This window comes from Ambystoma mexicanum, chromosome 11, assembly GCF_040938575.1.
Source record: "Ambystoma mexicanum isolate Mex_15411 chromosome 11, UKY_AmexF1_1, whole genome shotgun sequence".
Classification (NCBI taxonomy): Eukaryota; Metazoa; Chordata; class Amphibia; order Caudata; family Ambystomatidae; genus Ambystoma; species Ambystoma mexicanum.
The window spans coordinates 1,255,582,944-1,255,600,397 of record NC_090934.1 but is presented as its reverse complement, the minus strand read 5'-3'; the positions used below and the strand labels follow the sequence as shown (position 1 = coordinate 1,255,600,397).

At 47.3% G+C, this 17,454-nt stretch overlaps 1 protein-coding gene across 7 annotated transcripts in view; it reads right to left on the bottom strand.

The window, feature by feature from the left end:
* The window catches only part of CSNK1G1 (casein kinase 1 gamma 1), a 1,083,432-nt gene that overhangs the window by 11,258 nt on the left and 1,054,720 nt on the right, over positions 1-17,454 (bottom strand). The gene's annotated exons all lie outside the window — the stretch shown is intronic.

The following is a 17,454-nucleotide window of genomic DNA, read 5'->3' as shown; positions in this document are numbered from 1 at the left end:
GGCATGGATTCACATGCTCATGAATAAAGAATACATAGCAGTACACACATGCACAACCACGGGAGGTGGCAAAGGCTCAACATTAAGCATCACATCAACTCAACATTAAGCATCTTACCTCCTCACCAGGCTCACCTCAGGCGAACAGGTTGCGCAGCACTGCTTGGCCGACCCTGGACTCCTCCCTGGAATCCCGGTCGACGCAGTAGAATTTCGTGAAGGTGTGCGTCGACCTCCACGTAGCAGCCCTGCATATGTCCAGCAGGGGCACACCAGATAGGAACGCCGTGGTAGCTGCGATCGCTCTGGTGGAATGGGCTCTCGGACGGCCAGGCAGCGGTCGGTTTGCCAACCGGTGACAGCACATGATACAGCCGGAGAGCCATCTGGAGATGGAAGCCTTCGAGAGAGCCTTCCCCTGATTGACAGGTCCAAAGTTCACAAAGAGTTGTGACGTCTTCCGAAAACCCTTCGTGCGGTCCACGTAGAACTTCAGCGCTCTAGCTACATCCAGCGAGTGCAAAGTCCTCTCAGCCGGCGATGAAGGCGACGGGAAGAACACAGGTAACACCAAGGGTTCGTTGAGATGGAAGTCCGACGGTACCTTGGGCATGAAGGAGGGGTGCGTCCTGAGCACTACCCTCGTGTCGTGGAAAGTCAAGTACGGGGCCTTGCAGGAAAGGGCCTGGATCTCTCCCACTCGTCGTGCGGAGGTGATGGCCACAAGAAAAGCTGTTTTCCACGATAGAAACTTCAACGGGGCCGAGTGCAGAGGCTCGAACGGAGGTCCCATGAGCTTGGTCAGCACCACGTTGAGCTCCCACGCCGGGGCCGGAGCCTTCACCGGCGGGAACGATCTGAACAGTCCCTTCATGAACTCTTTCACCAGACGATGAGACCACAAGGACGTCCGCCCCGTGGTTCTGGTGTATCGGGAGATCGCAGCAAGATGAATCTTGATGGACGCGTGTGCCAGACCAGCTTTGGCCAGCGTCAGCAGGTACGGCAGTACTTGGGGAGCCGTAATCCGTAGAGGGTTAATCTTCTGTGCGTGGCACCAGACAGAGAACCTCTTCCATTTGTGTCCGTGGCATTTAAGAGTCGAGGACGCCCTGGCCTTTGCAAGAACCTCTCTGCAATCGGCCGGTATGTCGTATCCTCCAAACTCTAGCGCTGCAGGAGCCAGGCCTGCAAGTTCAGCGACTTCGGGTCGTGGTGGAGGATGGCGCCTCCTTCCCTGGAGAGTAGATCCGCGTCCGCCGGCAGCTTGATCGGCGGGGACGCTGACAAGTCCAGAAGGTCCGGGAACCATATCTGCCTCGGCCACGCAGGTGCGACGAGGATCATCCTGCACCGTGACCTCTTGAGCTGGTTGACGAGCCGGATTAGCAGAGGCAAGGGAGGGAACGCGTAGAGGAACAGGCCCTCCCAGGGGAACGAGAAAGCATCGCCCATGCTCCTCGTCTGGGGAAACCTGCTGGCGAACCTCCGGCACTTGGTGTTCGTCGCCGTCGCGAACAGGTCGATCTGGGGTGTGCCCCACCGTCGGAAGAGGCGATCCACCAGATCCTGCCGTAGTCCCCACTCGTGGCACGAGCGCAGCTCCCTGCTGAGTGAGTCGGCGATGGTGTTTTTTATCCCTGCCAGATGAAACGGCACCAGAAAAATCCCTTGGGCGACGGCCCAATGCCACAGGTCCTGCGCCTCCTTGGACAGCGCTGGGGACCTGGTTCCGCCCTGTTTCCTGATGTAAAACATGGTGGTGGTGTTGTCGGTGAAGATCCTCACCACCTTGCCCTTGAGGGACGGAAGGAAGGACCTGAGGGCCCAAAACACTGCACGGAGCTCCAGGACGTTGATATGCAGGGACTTCTCCGTCGGGAGCCAGAGTCCCCTTGCGTGCAGATTTTCGGTGTGCGCTCCCCACCCTTCCAGGGAGGCATCCGTGGTCACAGTCTCCTGGTGGGCTGGGGTCTGGAAGTCCATGCCCGCCGTCAGATGCGCGCGGGTGCCCCACCACCGTATCGCTCGTCGGAAACTCTCGTCGAGCTTGATCCTTTCCTCGAAGCTGCCCGTCGTCTGGATCCAGCGCGCATCCAGGAATTCTTGCAACGGGCGCATCCGGAGCCTGCACATGGGAATGAGGTAGATGCAGGAAGACATCATCCCGAGGAGGGACTTGATGGACCTCACTTTGGCCGCGTCGGCCACCAACATCCGTTGCACCTTGCCCAAGATGGTCCTGGTCCTCTCCTCCGACGGGGAGGCCAGAAGGGACACTGTCGAGCCTCGCTCCCAGAAACAGTGCGACTTGCGCGGGCACCAGGTGGGATTTGGCGTAGTTCACGGAGAATCCCAGGTCCGTGAGGAGTTGGACGGTCCTTGCCGTGTGGACCACGGCGAGCTCCCTCGTCTTGGCGCGGATGAGCCAGTCGTCCAGGTAGGGGTAGACGTGAATCCCCTCGCGGCGCAGCTGCGCCGCCACCGGTGCGAGGCACTTGGTGAATACCCTGGGTGCCGACCGTAGTCCGAAGGGAAGGGCTTTGAACTGGTAATGACGCCCTTGGACCACGAATCTGAGGAATTTTCGGTGCCCCTTTAGGATGGGAATGTGGAAGTAGGCATCCTCCAAATCCAACGACGATAGGAAGTCTCCTTCCTCCAGCTGACCCAGGACGTGCTGGAGGGTGACCATCCGGAACTTCTGCGCCTTGACGAACTTGTTCAGACGTCGCAGGTCTAGGATGGGGCGCCATCCTCCCGTCTTCTTCTTCACGAGGAAGTATCGCGAGTAGACTCCGGAGCCCCGAAGCCTCTTTGGGACGAGTTCGATGGCGCCCTTTCTGAGCATCGCCTTTACCTCCAGGAGAAGTTGAGGGACGTGAAGTTCTTTCCTGGCCAAGGGGGGGACGCGCGGGCACCTTCTTTGAAACTCGAGCGCGTGGCCCCGGGCCAGGGCGTCCAGCACCCAACGGTCGGTGGAGATGGACTCCCACACCCTGACGAAGCCCGCCAGCCGGCCTCCCACCGGGGTGCTTCGGTGGGGGCCCGACCCCACGGCCGGTTCAATCCTGCTTGGACGCGGCCTTGCCGCCTTGACCTCCTTGGCGACGACGGCGGGGTCTGCTAGACTTGCCTCGTCCTCTGTAGGCCTCTTGCGACGACGAGCGGGCCGCTTGACGGTAGGAAGCGAAACCGCCGCCGGAACCTTTGGAGGCGCCCTTGCCTCCGCCGCTCCGAAAGGGCGTTCGTCGTTGCTGCAGGACTCCAAGGGCCCGGGCCGCATCAGTATCCGCCTTGATGGCCTGAAGGGAATCGTCCACTGTCTTCCCAAACAGGTTGTTCCAGTCGAAGGGCATGTCCAGGACTCTGGTCTGGACGTCCTGCCGAAAGTCCGTAGCTTTGAGCCATCCACGACGTCGAAGGCAAACGCCGTTGCCCAGCTGGCGGAACCCAGTGTCGGCGATGTCCGTCGCCACGGTGATGGCGTGGTCCGACGCCACCTCACCTTCCTGCAGGATCTCAAGGGCCTCCGCCCTCTTGTCGTCCGGCAGAAAATCCAGCAGGGGAGCTATCTTGTACCAGAGCTCCCTGTCGTAGCGGGCCACGATAGCCAAGGCGTTGGCCGCTTTAATCGTCGTCGCTGCCGACGAGATGACTCTACGTCCCATAGCATCCAATTTCTTTCCCTCGCCGTCCGGCTGGGAAGTCGATGTGGAGGCCGCACCCCCCCCCGCTTTCTTCCTGGCTGCCGCGGAGACGACGGAGTCCGGGGTAGGCTGCGCCCGGAGGCATAGGGGGGCCGTGTCCGGGACCCGGTACTTTTTCTCGTACCGGTCTCTTCTAGCTGGCGTCGTGGAAGGGTTCTTGAGGAGGGAAAGGCCCTCATCCCAAATGTCGTCCAACAGAGGCACTGCGAGGACCGTCTTCCTCTTGGCCTCGCGCCGCTGATAAAGGAAGCCTTCCTTTTTCTTCTCCTCAGGGCAGAGTTGGAAAAGCTCGGAAGCCCTGGAGATCATGGAGTGGAAAGATCCGATCTCGTCGGGCGGAGAAGCCCTGGTGGGAGGCGACGACGGAAAATCCTCGTCGTATGCCTCGTCGTCCGTACCCGTCGCTGCCGTGTCAGTCCCCGTATCATCCCCTCGGGTGGACGGGGAGGAGGGCTGGACGGGGCGCGACGGTTGAAAAGGAGGTGGTGGATGGATCCTTCTTTTCTTGGTAGGGGGAACACCAGAAGGTCCCGGTTCTGGATCCCCCGACGGGAGAGGTTCCTCCGTCGGTAACGGTAGCCTCGTCCTTATCTCGGAGCATAAGGACTGTATGGCCAACAAAATGGCCGCCGAGTTGTCTTGCGGCGCTGGCAGAGGGGAATCCGACGGGCGAGCAGGGGCCCCGTCGGTATCCTCGACGATGTCGTCGTCGTCACCTGCGTCGGGGTCCATTCCGACGGGCTGGCCTTCTTCCACGCCTAGGCCGTGGCTTAAGACCTCGATCAGCTCCTCTTCTGAGGTTGAGGCCGAATCTACGACGACGCCCTGCCCCCCCTTCTTCCCCACGGAGGGTTTCACGGGGGTCCTATCGATGGGCACAAAGGAAGACTCCCTCCGAGGAGGCAGGGAGATTCTGGGCCCTGAGGTCGCCACCACTGGTGCAGCCACCACAGGCTGAGCCATGGCCGCCGCGACCGTTTCGATAGAGGGCTTGGTCGGATGGATCAAGGCCTTCACCACCTTAGGTGCGCTCACCGCCTTATCCTTGAGGGAGGGGGCACTGCCACGCTCCTCCTCTGCCTTAGAGCTCGACCGGGGCCTCTCCAGGAGCTTCGCCGGGTGCTCGGCCTTCCTCTTACCCGACCCAGAGCGTTGGCTCGTGGTTGATGGTGCCGGGGAGGGTGCGCCCTGCCTGGCGCCCGTAGAGCCCGACCGTTCGGCGGTCCCGGTGCCAGCGGACTCGCGGTGCTTGGCCTTATGTTGGGCCCCCGTCGCCGGGGCGCCCTCAAAGGTCTTAGAAGACCTCTCGGATTTCTTCTTCTTCTCGCCAGACGGGCTCTTACCCTCCAGCCAGTTGGCGAGACGTTGATGGCGGTCCTTCATGGTCCGTTCCGACATGTTGCCGCAAAACGCACAGTCCTTCTCCACGTGCGTCTTGTCCTCATGAAGGCAGTAAAGGCAGAAAGAGTGTTCGTCCTCCTTGAAGACGTTCTGCAGCTGGCATCCAGGGCAGACCCTGAACAGCTTTCCGGGCGTCGAGCTTCCCTTCTCCTGGGCCATCTCCGAGACCGGGCCTGAGAAGCTTCTGGAGTCCTCCGAAGTGTAGCTCGACGAAATCTTCACCCTTGAGGGGCACAGATGAATCCGACACGGGTCCCCGTTGATCGGATGTAGGATCGGTGGAGCTTGAGGCTCTTTTGACCGAAAGAATCGAAGTTTTTTGTGAAAAAGCGCGAAAAATAGCACTAACGCTCGAGAGCAATAGCACGAGGATCCCAACACATGAACGTGCGGTAAAAATCTGAAGATGGCTGCCAGAGGCGGTGCTTAGGTAGAGGGCAGTCATTGGCTGTGGTCAGTATGACGCAGAGACCAGTGATTGGTTATTACTGCGAAAGACAGATCAGAAACGAAACTGATACTGGTTTTTTCTTTACCGAGGATTCCCAGCCTGACGACGGGGAATATTCATGAGCATGTGAATCCATGCCAGACCCCATGCTGGAGAACATGGTGGGCTCACACTGGTTTTCATATTAATTTAGCCTGCTCCAATATATGTGATGTTCCCGTATTTATGAGCGATGTGCATATTAATGAATCGTAGTATACCATGTAATTCTACAAATGAAATGTAATTCTGCTGTTTGATGAAATATTGTTGGTATTTTAATGCAATTTCTTAATGCATTTATGGATCTTTTATATGTGTGAAAGGAGTTAATGCTTCCAAAATGCACAAAATACATTTAAAAAAAGTATGGTTCATTCATACAGAGAATCTGAAGTTCACTAATCTTCCAAGCTGACATAATGGCTACCAGGAAGGCCACCTTTCTGGAAAATGGTTTGAGGTTTGCTGTATGCAAAGGTCAAAGATGGAATGATGCATTTTAAAAAGATGTAATTCCCCGGCTGGCAGAATTCCCATTCTAGAGGAAGACCACTCACCACAGCCCTCTAGGAACACTTTTAAGGGATGCTGAAGAAAAGTCATATTAGATTTCACCTGTAGGTTGTAATTGGCTGGGACACAGGACAGCTGAAGTTTGGATTTGGCTAGGTGAATTAAATGAAGACCACAAATTTGTTGATAGGATAGTGTAGCAGGTAGGTGGTCAACCTATTTAAGAACCATATAAATGTACAAAATGTTTTGCAAATAAATGCGCAAGGACCTGGAGGCATAAAAAGCTCTTGGTTCAAAATGGCCCATAAACACATGGTACAGAGCGCCCAGAAGGCACCAATCAAAACAACATCTTTACTTACATTAGATGTTCCTCAACCAATAAGATTGACTGGGAATTTGGTCTGATTTATAGGGCGTGTTCTACAACCTGCTGGCACTAAATGGTTGAAGCATGCAGAATTCTGTACATTCTCTTTCAGTCGGTGCAACCGAAACCACAATGATATTGCACTGTGATAGCTCTCGACTGAATGCTCCATCCACCAATATACACCATGCATCATGGAGAAACCATGGAAGAAGAAACGGATACTCAAGATAATGCCTACTTGTCTACCTGCCCATCCTCCTGGAGCTCCTTGGAGTTTCCAGCACTGGGACGCTGACAAGCAGAATGTAAAAACAGCAGTGATTGATGTCCTGACTTACAAGTCAAGGGGACACCAAGTAAAACAAAATGTTACTATTAGTTCAACAGTAAACTTGCAGATTATATTTGGCAGCATTGGGAAAGCCTGCTTTCAAAAACGTTCAAATTAATAACATCTGTTGCTCTGCAAATGGACACTTTTGGAAAGAAAGGGGATAAAGCTCTGGGACATGCGTTGGAGGTTAAAATTTGGGACTACTTTATTAAAGGCATCTTCCCTGCTCACAACAACCAACCTTTAAAAAGCAAAATCTTCAAATTTTGAATTACTGTCCTAACGCACACACTAAAATGTTTGCATCGGTTATCAGGCGAATGATGCATGAAATTAGTTTGGAACACACCCGCCAAAATGATGGTAATGTGCAATGGTCCAGATGTGCTGTGCTGCAATCAGGAGAAACATAAATAATGAAGTAAAACGTGTGTGTGATTAACTCATGATTCTATTTGGTAGCCCTTCAAGTAATGTGCTACTGAAGAGTTTGGAAAATAAGTTGATTGCTGGAAGGAAGACTGGTCGAGGCTGGTTTGATGATGTTGAGATTAACTACAAAAATATAACATCCGCACAAAGTGTGGGCGATCAGAAACCATGGCGATCAAAGAGGTTTTCCCTTGAAATATTGAAACTATCCTGGGCCTTTTAATGAAACCTGCCCGATTGGTGCCATATAAAAAGGTAGACTGAAAGCTAGCTAAGTTAATTAGTAAATGGTCTCACTATACCCAAATGCATATTGTCGTTTGTAGGAAGTAGTTTACTATCGCAAATGCAAATTGTGGTGCTGTTGTCTATTTGATGCCAAGTATCTATTTAGAACACTACTTTTAATTACCTAGACAAAAAAGGTAAACATTTTCTAAACAGTGGGGGGTGGAAGAGACTATGGCCATTAGAAGATTAAAATGCTAATTTAATTTGTTCTGGGTCCTCCTGTGAACAAGGTGTGCATGTGCTCTGCCTCATGACCGTTTGAGACCTGGTGACTCGTGAAGACAACTCCAGGTGTACCCATGCTCATGAGTAGTTTGAGGAACTGGAAGGATGGGGGTGTAGGAGACACAGGGAGCTGGGTGCCAAAGAGTTGATGCTCACGGGTGGGGAAAAATGCAGGTCTGGCTCATAGGATATGGGTGTAGCTGACAGAACCAGTGAGGAGCCACAGCTGAAGAGACGGAGTGGAAAGGCAGCCAATAGGAAAGCTGCAAAGCTGTATCTGGGGAAATCTCATGTGCCATTTGTGCTCACTGACTGCATGGGCGCATCTTGCTGAAGCTTTGGGAGCCAGACACTCAGATGGCTGTGGGTCCATGGGCTTAATTTTCTGTGGCTGTTTAAGTCTCTAGTGCACAGGAGATGGCATTTCAGAGTAAGATAAAGGACTGCAGCAAAACAGGATGAACGACTAGATCATTAGCGCTCCTAAACCATACTTTCTGCAGAAGCATCATCCGGGTGGGGGGGCAGGGGAAAGTTAGGTGGCAATTTGAAAGTTCTGCAGTGGGCAAACAAACCTTGCTTTTCAGGCCTCAACCTCTGGATAAGGGGAATTAAGCTGCTCTGGCCGACTCAACCCCCGGCCAAGAAAAACAAAAACAATTGAATATGTAAACTAAGGAAAGGAATTTGGCATAGGATTGACTCACTGAAGACAGGTATGACACCTGGAAATAACCCTTACCTCGGATGACTCAAACTGAACTGCTTACCTTCAAAGTTTATTTAACTGAAAATAATTCTAACTAGGTGAATAACTCAGATAGGACCAACACAATCAAATAATGAAGCAAACTCCCACAGAATACACAGATTTAGAGGGAAGACTCCCTATGAGGAGCTACTCTTGCTATCCTCAATTCAAGAAGCATAAGCAGAGCCATCATCAGGGAACTTCCAAACAGATTGCAGGCTTACAATTTCTTTTTCTCAACAAAAAAAAAAAAAACCCTCTAAACTGCAAAATATTCTGATTTCACCAGGCTTGGGGAATGATGCAGTTCTCACCTATAATATTCTAATATCCAGAAAGGAAAGTGAGCACCAAGAATCAACCTCCATCTTTCCTGCCTCAATGTCTCTGTGAAGTCTCGTTTCCTTCTCCAATCCACCCCTCAATACACCTTTCTATTCAGAATTGTTCTTCGAACATTTCTGTATCAATAGCTCCTCTTTTCTGCCCAATATTTCCTTATTCAGTGGTACCTTCTACCAGTTACACCAACCCACGAATTTCCGCACTGACCTTCCAGTTTATCCTAACTGATTGTAAATTAGCATTTGGATGGAAAGCCCTTCTGGCTCCCAGCATAGTCTCAAAATCTTTACTTTCTTCGCTGATCCAACTTCTCAAACAGTTTGCCCTTTTAATAACCATAGCTGTGTGACTCAATATTTACACCTATCCTCCCTGAAACTACTAGTGGTTTCATAGAACTAGACATGCCTGAGCAGGACTCTCAGGGCATGCACTTCCACAGTTATGAGCACCTGTTAGCCCTGTATTGAACATACAGCTCACACCATCACATTAATGGATAATCACTCGCGGTTTATCGTCTTTTCATCGAAATCAAACAGTGAAACCATCGAAGCAAATTCATCAGAAATAATTGCATCGAAATGTTCTCTTTTACATTAAAAGTACATATCCATCGAAACTTGTCCATCGAATATAGATAGGAATGGGCATGTTTCGATGGATATGTACTTTTAAATGTAAAAGAATTTATTTTCCATGTTAAAACGTTACATGGAGCTGTCCAGTGCTGAAATATCGGCACTGGCCAGCTCCTTGTAACGTTTTAATGTTTATTGTATATTGGGGGGGTTCCCCCTCAGATCCCCAACCCCCACAACCCCTTAACCCCAACATCTAACCCTAAATCTAATTATCCATCAAAATGTATTCAATGAATATGCTTTTCGATGGAAAAGCAATTCAATTAATAGATTTTGATGGAAATGAATTTGATGCATACATTTTCGATGGAAAGTCCAGATACCATCACTCGCTAGGCTTGTCATTTTGCATGGCACCCCAACCTGTTGTAAGAGTGCTTCAACACCTGGGGCAATCTACATCTGCTCTCCCATGCCATATCCTCCCAGACCAACCTAGGTGCAACACAGGAGGGCTCTGGCCCAACTAATTGCAAAGGCTACACACCAATGATTCTAGCCAACACAGGTCAGACTGTCTATTTTATTAGTACACAACCCTACTCTTTCCCACCCAAAACATCTTCAAAAACCCTGGAAACAAGCACCACCTCTCATGCCCCAACGCTTTGGGCCAGCATTCCCAAATGCATGCTAGCCTCTATGGTGTCACTGTAAGTTCCCCAAGCCTAGCCTTTTGCACATCCTCTCTGACCAACACCAGGAAAGGTTGCCCACGCACCAACTCAAACCTTTTGTCGGAAGGTTCCAACCTAAACTCATTCCAAACAAGGCCCCATTCAGGTGTTGGAAAAGCTTTTGGGATTCAGTCTACTAGGCCCTAGGGAAATCTCCCCATTACTTCCCTTTATTCACATAAAAACTCTAACATCCAGCAAGTCTATGCCTTCAGAATAGGTCACAAGTCTTCACTGCTTTTTAGAGTCATCAGTGAACTCTTCCATCCTCTCTTCCCCTGCCTTATGTGGCTAATTGGTCAACTTTGCATCAGAATCATTGCAAATCAGAGACTATGCTCGTTTTCCTAGCTCTGCACTCCCCCACCCACTCTTAACATTCCATATCCCTTTAGCCAAGTCCCTAGTAAAAATAAAGTCCACCTTCCTAGAGGCACTTAAAGGGGTAGTCCAGCTAAAAATGCTATTTAAAAAATAGATAGGCAACATTAAAAAAAAATACTAGCACTTTTTTTTTTAAACTTCCTATGTAAAATTTTGAGCTATTCAAGCTCAAAATTCGCAAAAGCAAGCACATGGGCGCATCCATTTTGTGAAATGGATGCCCGCCTGTGCTGGCTTTTACTTTTGCCGCACTAATGAAGGAAAAGCCAGCCAGCTGTAGTAAACAAAAGCTACCGCTGGGGGGCTTTTCCTTCATTGGTGCTGTACGCGGAGGACGGGGACCGGAGACCAGAGCAGGAAAGCTGCAGCTGAATCTCGGTAAGTGCTATTTATTTTTTTTAAAAAAATAAGCACTAGCTGCAGTTTTTTTTCTATGTTTTCCGGGCTGGAAGAGCCCGGAAAACTTAGAAATAAAACCGCAGCTTTAAAAACGTATTTATGTTTGCGGTCACTTTTGAAGCTACTGCACACATAAATACAACGTTATTGTGTTTGAAAACGCTGCGTTTTTTTCTTTCCAAGTTTCTCAGGCTCCTCCGGCTCGGAGGAGCCTGAGAAACTCGGAAAGAAAAACCGCAGCGTTTTCAAACACAACCGCGTTGTGTTTCTGCCTGCTGTGGCTCTCGGGCTCCCCCCAAATGGGAAAGCAGATTTAGGCAGAAACACAACCGCGTTGTGTTTCTGCCTGCCTTGGCTTTCACTTTGGGTCTCCGGTGCGCCCCTGGGGGAGCACCGGAGACCCAAAGTGATAGCCACAGCAGGCAGAAACACAACGCGGTTGTGTTTGAAAACGCTGCAGTTTTTCTTTCCGAGTTTCTCAGGCTCCTCCGAGTCGGAGGAGCCTGAGAAACTTGGAAAGAAAAAACGCAGCGTTTTCAAACACAATAACGTATTTATGTGTGCGGTTGCTTCAAAAGCGACCGCAAACATAAATACAACGTTTTTAAAGCTGCGGTTTTATTTCTAAGTTTTCCGGGCTCTTCCAGCCCGGAAAACATAGAAAAAAAACGCAGCTAGTGCTTATTTTTAAAAATAAATAAATAGCACTTACTGAGATTCAGCTGCAGCTTTCCTGCTCTGGTCTCCGGTCCCCGTCCTCCGCGTACAGCACCAATGAAGGAAAAGCCACCCAGCGGTAGCTTTTGTTTACTACAGCTGGCTGGCTTTTCCTTCATTAGTGCGGCAAAAGCAAAAGCCAGCACAGGCGGGCATCCATTTCACAAAATGGATGCGCCCATGTGCTTGCTTTTGCGAATTTTGAGCTTGAATAGCTCAAAATTTTACATAGGTAGTTTTAAAAAAAAAAAGTGCTAGTGTTTTTCTTTTAATGTTGCCCATCTATTTTTTAAATAACATTTTTAGCTGGACTACCCCTTTAAACAGTGCAAATCTGCTCTCAATGACTTGTCTATGCTATGACAAAGGCATGGGCATTCAGATTCTACAGGTCTTCTCAAAAACATTCACACTGCTGATCATCCCACGTTCTTGCATGCCTCAAAGCCGACGTCTGCAGTATTGCTGGGCCAGGGACCTCCTTCCTTTGACAGACCTATCCCAAAATACAGTAAGGCTTCACCTCCTCAAATATTTACTGTTGTTCCCTAACCACATTGGGGTGACAACCTTGAAACCCTAGGCATCTCAAGCTGAACATGAACAAAACTCAAGTTCTAATTTTAAGCCGCTGTTCTGGCCACTGGAATTTTTGAGCCACTCCACCCCTTTCTGTGCTTTCCCTTGCATACCTTCGACCAAAGTTAAAACCCTCCGATTTTGTATCGATGCCAACCTCTTGCTAGCTATCAAGGTCAAATAGTCTGCACCAGTTTAACTGTCAATGTTCAATAAAAAGTAAATATCCAAAAAGCCACAGTTGTCCTTCCATCACAAAGCCATTGTTACAGACCATCTGCTCAGACCAAACTACGAGAACCACTTATCTGGGCAGCTCATCTGCAGACTCTAAAGAACCCAGAATGGGATACAAATATTGAGTTAATTACACCATCCATAGTCCCACTGCACTGGCTCAACTTAGCCGCTTTGCCTCAGTGGTGAACTCAAAAACTACTCGCCTGCAGAGCACCTTCTTTCCCTCTTCCACTAAGGTTTTCAAACCTCCCCACTGCTGCAAAGCATGCATGCTCAGTCTTGGCCAGCCTACTCCACCCACCACTTCAAAAGACCATTTGCCACTTTGACCAGAGACTCCTTCCCTTCCACACAGACTTCCACACCAGGCTATTCCCTCTGCATTTCGCCACTACCTTTCACTTCCAAACCGAGTAATAGGATTCAGCATCCAACAAAGGGCGGCAGGATCCAAAGCACTGATTGCAGGTTGCACAGAAATATATGCAGTGAGGGCTAAACTCACTTATTAGGCATCTGCTTTTAAGGGAGTAGTAGTTTCTGAAAACGGTTGGTCTAAAATATTTCACCTGGGTTCCGCTCTGTCCAGATAGACAAAACAAGGACATAACTTTCTCAAGCGTATTCTGTGGGAGTATTTCAAGCTACCAGAACTGCCCAACTCAGTCGAGGTTCTGATTTAGCTGGCTAGCTCTTCAGCATTTCTAACAACCAATCTAAAGTGGCCTGATTTTTTTCCAATTGTATCCCCAAATGAACTTGTATAATAATTTTAACCACTCAAAGCAAGAAAAATATTGCAATTTTTTTTCCTAAGATACCCATTTTCTTGGTATTTTGCGATACCCCGATGAGTAGCTCCAGAAGGTAGACTGCCTTCTCAATGCAGACACTGCACAATAATCTAACACTATCCTGTCTGGTCAGCTCTGAAGAAAAGATTGCCATAGCTAGCTCAACAGTGCTCAGAAAAAAAATGTTTAGTGACTGCAGAAGTCATTAATTTCAGAATGCCTTATTAACCCAAATCAATAGCTGATGGAAAACTATTTTTTGTTGTCACATCAGGATATCCCCAAAGTTGCCATGTTGTACAGAGTTGAAGGTCTGGACAGTCCAAAGCTCTTTTGCAAGAAAAACAGGCATCCAGTCCTCATTCTGAATTATAGGTCTTAGAAACTCCAGTTAGGATGGTCTGGCTAAAACTTGTCTCCCAGAGAAAGTTTGTTCCAAAGATAAGTCCTTTTATAAAAGGTTCTAAAACAAGACGCTCAAAAGAAAATACAGGCTGAAACCATTTACATTGTGGGAGCTTCCATGTGATGATGCACCAACACACTGACCCTCAGCCCCGGATAGCCTAAATCTTGCTATAAAGGATATTAATCTTGACAAGATTAAATACTCCAAATTGATGTCCCGATGTAGAATGCAGAGAGAAATCAAGAGATGCTCAGATATGAGGACAGGAAAGCAGTGACATTTTCTGCACATCCTTGGTTTTGACCAAGCGGGCGAGCCGCCACCAAATCAGGGACACTGGGAGACACGACAGAGGGATCTTGTAAAAAAAGGACCTATTGGTAAGTGGCAGAGTTTATTACTACAACCAGAGGCTTGGCGCCTGCAGAGATGCCTAGTCTCCTGAAGATTCATTAATGCTCAAGTCTAGGCCTGCGTTTACACAGTGATCTGAAAGGCATTGCATGCTACCAATTAGCTGCCCACCAAGCATTTTTAGAAACCACTTTAAATACCTATCTGCCTTCCTGTATACCACCACATTTACAGCATTTGTTGAATAACAGTCAACCACCCTAGTGAGAAAGTTGGGCAGACTATCCCAATGCAGCAGAACGAGGAAAATAAAAAGGCACACCATGAGTCAAAGTTTTGGAAACAATAGTATGCGAAGGGACTACTGGCAAAGATTAAGAACTAAAAAAGAAAAAAAAAGTGCCACATAGTATGCTATACACTCACAATAGGAACTGTGATGGCAGGCATTTTACAGGGAATTCAGGTGGTAGTGTCCTTATTTTCTGGCAGGATTAAAAAGAAAAACTATGATTCTTATATTGGTGCAAATTTAATGATGTTCCACTAAGCAAATGGACACTCCTTTATGATAGATAAGAGATCATTACACTAATTAAGCAAACAAGCAAGCAACTCCCGTGCTCCTGGTCCAGATGGACTTTCTAACTTCATGCTAAAAGAAGCCACTGAGGAGTGGGCAGACTTCTGTTTGGTATTATTCAAAGAAATCATTTCAAAAAAGAAAATACTTGAGTCTTGGAAGACAGCGATTGTGATCCCCCATCTTTAAGAAGGGCATGCGATCTGACCTCAAGAACTATCGACCAATAGCATTATTAGACGTATTGGGGAAAATATTTGCATCTGTCATTCTCTCAAGAGTTAAAGATTGGGTTCTGTCCTCTGGCCACTATGATATAAGAAACTTGTTTTGTTAAGAGTGGGATGTTGCTTGAACCTGCTCATATTGAATGTCCTAAAATTAAGATCCTTCAAGGAAGACTCAAAAATATACATTGCGTCGATAGCTCTAGCTCAGGTCTTCGACAGTGTGAATCGAGGCCGTTTATGGAAATCAAAAATTGTTTAATGAAACTACCCTGACCATATCTTAGCGCCAATAAAAGCCTTGTACTCAAAAACTTCTATTAAAATTAGATTAAACAAAGAGGACCTATTATGCAAAAACATACCAACTTTTCGGAGCCTGAAACTAGGTTGCCCACTAGCAACGGAGCTGTTAAAATCATATCTGAAAGAAACGCTAGAAACAGTTGATGCATTTCCCCCCAAAAATAAACTAATACAGTGGGCAGGATGCTTTATGTGGATGATCTCTTTATAATAGATCAGACACCAATTGGCATCCAAAGAAAATTGAATGCTCTTGATCTATACATCAAAAGAAACGGGCTAAAGATAAACACATCAAAATCTGTGATAATGGTTCTACAACGATCAGAAAGCATAAAAAAAAAAAACACAACAACTTACCGCTATCTGGGAAAGGAGCTCATTGCCCAAGTCAGAAATGTGTTACCACGGGGTAGATAAACCAAAGCATATGCGACATACCACGCATTGAGCCAAGATCAAAGATGAAGAATCTTACCACCCAAGGAGCCATCGTACACAGAATATATTGAAAATACCATTTATTACCCGTCAAAAAAATCTACAAACAGAACGTGATTCCAATCCTAGTGTATGGAGCCGAAACCGCTTTGTCCTTCCCATGGAAAGAATGGTCTTCAATTGAAGGATTGTTTTGGAATTGATTTTTAAATCTACCAAGATGTACGCCTATTAGTATAATAAGGCTAGTTTCAATACATTCAATTGTTGCATGGAAGGCTCTGACTATTTCGGAAGCTCATTAGACCGACTGCACCTTCCCAATTCTATATGATTATATGCAAGGAGAACAATCAAATTGACTGCGTACAAAAACTGTGGTACCAACAATGTCACACAATTCTTTAAAAGACTAACAAAGTTAGAAACTCTAATAAAAAACCCTGATGCAGCAAGGAAAAAACTATGACAATGGGACTGGATACAGACAATCAGAAAAATGTTAATACAAGCTATATGCAAATTAAGACCGTGATATAAGAGCATTAAATGTCCTTACGAAATACCTGAGCAAATACCCTAGTTCAGAACATCGTGACCTCTTATGCTTTAGGTTGAACCTCCTACCGACTAATCGGATATTACACTTCAAAGGAAAGAGCATTGATAGAACTGGCGCATGTAGGCTTTGTAAAGCCTCAGAAGAGACACTTGACATCCGACAATTATGCCCCAAGCTTACACCTCAGATAAAAATATCTACGGTTCTTAACATCGAACACACCGTCTAAGAGCATATCGGATTGGTGGGAATATATGTATAAAGGAGAAAACAAAATTAAATTTGCTTTGACAGCTTTTTTAGACTCCCTATGCCCACGAGAGTTAAGAGTTCCATCAATCTTTTTGTCTTCAATCACTATGCATGCAATCACTCACAAACTTTATGTCTGATGAAGATAGCTTAAAGATTCACTACCTTAAGTAAAATAATCTTGAAAAGAAAAAAGCATGACAGTTTCAGATGACTAAATTGTTTGTTCTATCTGCACTGAACTCTCCTTTATAATTACCACTCTATGTACAATGAACTAGGATATTTGAAGTTTTAATCACTTTTTAGCTTCATCAATTTCTCATTCTTCTATTTCTCTTGACTTTCTCTAAATTGTTTTATATACTAGCGCTAATTGTGAAATGATAAAGGTTTGACATAAACCATAGGTCAATAAAAAAAACAAAATGATCTTCCTGCATCTTCCCAACCTATAAGGGATAATTGTGAAGGGTAAAACAAATCTTATATCCATGATTTAGAATCTGCAGTGGAAGATTGTCAAACAACTCTTGGGGGAGGGGCACACATTTGAAAGAACTGGATATTTTAGAAGGGGCACTTTCTTTGTAGAGTACTTGACGCCATATATGAATGGTTTTGGGGTGTAGCATTTCACATAAATGGGACTATTGGGAAGGATGGACATCAGAGACATTTTCTATAGGTTTCTGAGGTCTGTATGGTGTATTCTTTGAAAGGGGATGGGGAGACAGAGGAGTGTGGGGGTTCGCCCATGTTCTGTCTCCATTTCAGAAGAGAAGATATTTTGGGGAGGGGCATACATTTCCTTTTTCCAGGAGCAAGGGCACACTATGCAAGAAGGATAACATTATTGAACTGTTCAAAACTAGCATACCTTGAGCAGTAGCAAAAATTTGAATCACTATTCGGGACAATCAATTCGAAAATAAAGAAAAATGAATAGATGGAGCCAAATTGAGCTCTGTGGTTCACATTTACAGATCCAAAGACCACTACTTTGCCTATTTGC